Source organism: Austrofundulus limnaeus, unplaced genomic scaffold (assembly GCF_001266775.1).
Source record: "Austrofundulus limnaeus strain Quisiro unplaced genomic scaffold, Austrofundulus_limnaeus-1.0 Scaffold198, whole genome shotgun sequence".
NCBI lineage: Eukaryota > Metazoa > Chordata > Actinopteri > Cyprinodontiformes > Rivulidae > Austrofundulus > Austrofundulus limnaeus.
Genome location: NW_013952600.1, coordinates 976,427 through 979,553, shown reverse-complemented (window position 1 = coordinate 979,553; position 3,127 = coordinate 976,427).

Here is a 3,127-nt window from a genome sequence, read left to right as displayed (position 1 = left end):
ATGAGATTTTACTACAGTTGTATTTTGTGTCAGCTGATGTGGTCAGCTTGGTCATGTGCTGTGTAAATATGATCACTCTCTTCCTAAGACCCAATCAATGTTGCGTAATTCATTAGGGATTTCGAATTAGTTAGATTGGTACAGCACATGTATGAAAACAGATGGGGAAGTGACAGATCTAGGCCAATCATCAGGCCACAGTATTCATAAAGGGGCCAAGTTTTTGTTCAACATCTTTGCACACAAATCCCCAGTTTTGGTAAGGTGTATACATATAACCAGTCACATGTTGAAACACTTATAATGTAATGCAATAAAAACACTTGCACAGGAAATTGTTCTTACAAATTTTACATGCATTTTTACTACACATAAATAAAATACTCTCAAACACACAGCATGTGAGAAAATCCAGCCATCGTTTGTCAGTTGAAAGACTTTTCCTGCAGGATTGTTCAAATTTTCTTAAGAAGAGAAGAAGAATTCTATAAGCTTGATTCATGCTGCACTTTGCTATTTGACTCATTGGCGCCACAAGTGTTTGGACATGAAACAGCATCCAGCATCACTGCTCTTGGGCAAAGGACAAGGGCACTGCTGGGGGCCCATGCCCCTGTGGCCCCGACTCCTAGAACCACCCTGAGATGGGGCCTCTTGTATCAATCGTGCATATGCACAAAAATCTTGTTTGTGTGCATTTTTCTCGCAAACCTTCAGATGTACCTGCCTTGCCTACTGATGGTGGTCAGAGGGTCCGGTGGCATCGGTGCATGGCAGCCACGCCTCTGTCAGTGTGCCCCAGGGCAGCTGTGACTACAATGTAGCTTACCATCATCCGTGTGTGAATGTGTGTGTAAATGAGTGAATGTCTGTAGTGTAAAGTGCTTTAGGGTCCCCATGGGGCTTGATAAAGTGCWACATAATTTCAGTCCATTTACCATTTTTTAACCATATCAAAAGTGAAATGAACATGGAAATGTGTGCAGCCCCACACCAACTTAATGGTTGGTGTACCCACATTTCTGTGGTTCTGATTTTATTGGCGACACTTAAGGTGAATCTGGGAAGCAGTTAATGATGTGAAAACTCTTATTGTTCACACCAGACACACATGATTAACAAGTTGGATATTTATTTACTGTTATTTTACCAGGCAAATCCCATTGAGATCTCAGATCTCTTTTTCAAGGGCGGCCTGGGCYTGAAGGCAACCTATTGTACATGTTTTTGTGTTGTGGGGGAAACCGGAGTACCCGGAGAAAACCCACGCAAGCACGAGGAGAACATGCAAACTCCGCACAGAAAGACCCCAGGTCCGAACCGGGGATCGAACCCAGGACCTTCTTGCTGTGAGGCGTCGGTGCTAACCACTGAGCCGTCATGCCGCCCAAAATATAAAGGCATGCACAAAGTGGTGCCAAAAATACCTTCAACAAGAACAGATTCAGTCTTCTTGGAAGATATAACGAATGGTGCAATACAGATTTGACTCTGTGCCTCTTCTTGTTTGCTCTGGTGATGAGACTAAAAGATGAAGTACGGCAGGTACCCCCTGTGGACTGTGATATTTGCAGATGACATTGTGATCTGTAGAAAGAACAAGAAACTGATGGAAGAGAACTTGGAGAGGTGTAGGTATGCACTTGAAAGAAGAGAAATAAAAACGGTACATGGACTGTACTTATATAGCACATTTCTGTCAAACCAGAATACTGAAAGCACTTCGCACTACAATCTGTGTCCTCACCCATTCATACAGCACTCTATTAGGTCTCTACAAAGCTAACATGTACTTATCAGTGCCAATCACATTCATGCAATGATGGGACACACATCAGAGGCATTGGGGGTAGGTTTCTTGCCCAAGGACACAAAAACAGAGACAGCTGGAACGGAGTATTGAACCGGCGACCTACCGGTTCCAAAATGAAAAAGAAATAGGCAAGTCAAAGAGAAGTTACGTAAATGGATGCAGTTAGAGTGGATGTTGGAGGGAGGTACTTGGAGTGAGGATGAAGGATGCAGAGGACAAAGTGAGAGGGAAGAGGGTGACTTGCTGTGGTGACACCTGAGGAGGGAACATCTGAAAGAAGTTGTATAAGACAAAGCAGTACAATAAATAAATAAATAAATAAATAAATAAATAAATAAATAAATAAAAAAAATACCACTGCTCTCATTTAGTTTAATGTTAAGTATGACAATTTTGTGTTTCTCCATGACACCATCTGTCTATCCGAGTCATATTACAGACATGGATTCCTAAGACTGAAATATATACTTGAGCATCTAAGACACAGAATGCTAGCACCTTGTTTGTAAAACTAAATCAATCTACAAAGGCCGACCTTTAGTCAGGTTCAGTTTGAGTGTTAACATTAAACTTGTGGGATTGATTTATTACCATCCACCTTTTAAGTTTTAGTTCTTTACCATGTTCTTTAGCTTTTTTAGCTGTACAAGCTGGGAATCAACTTTATTTCTAAACTCCTCTTGAGAAATAATTTTCTCTTCAAGCCCTTCCACCTGTTTATTAACAGGCGRAGGTTTAATGTCAAGAGGATTAGAACAAATTAAATGTCAGCTGTGGCATCTGTGCACACCCTGTGCATGGTGGTCCGTATTGTTGTCCCATGTCAGCTCAAGTGGTCCACATTATTTCTTAACCTCCTTCACAACAATGAATATTTATACTCTGGTTATAATATTGAACTAGGGACAAATAGGCAAAATGACTGAATGCATATTTTTGCCTATAACCTAAAGCACCTTGTTGTTCTCAGGTAATTTGTTTTAAAGTCGGGTAATTTGAACAGATTCTTTTTGGGATGGCATTTTAAGGGTTAGTGTTCACAGTATTGGTATGAAATCTGTGTGCACCAGGATTTGTGCTTTGACAAATTAGATCAGAATAGTAAGTAATTTAGTGAAGAAAGTGGTTTTGAAAGTGTTGATTAACCTCATTAAAAGACTGAAAACTTTGAGCTGAATCTGCACAGGAGTCCGTAGAAGAGTAAGACTGATATGAACTCAATGTAAACTCACAATGGGCCTCATGCAAGAACCGTTCGTACGCACAGATTTGTTCTTAAGTTGTGCGTACGAGTGATTTAGGAGAATTTGTGGC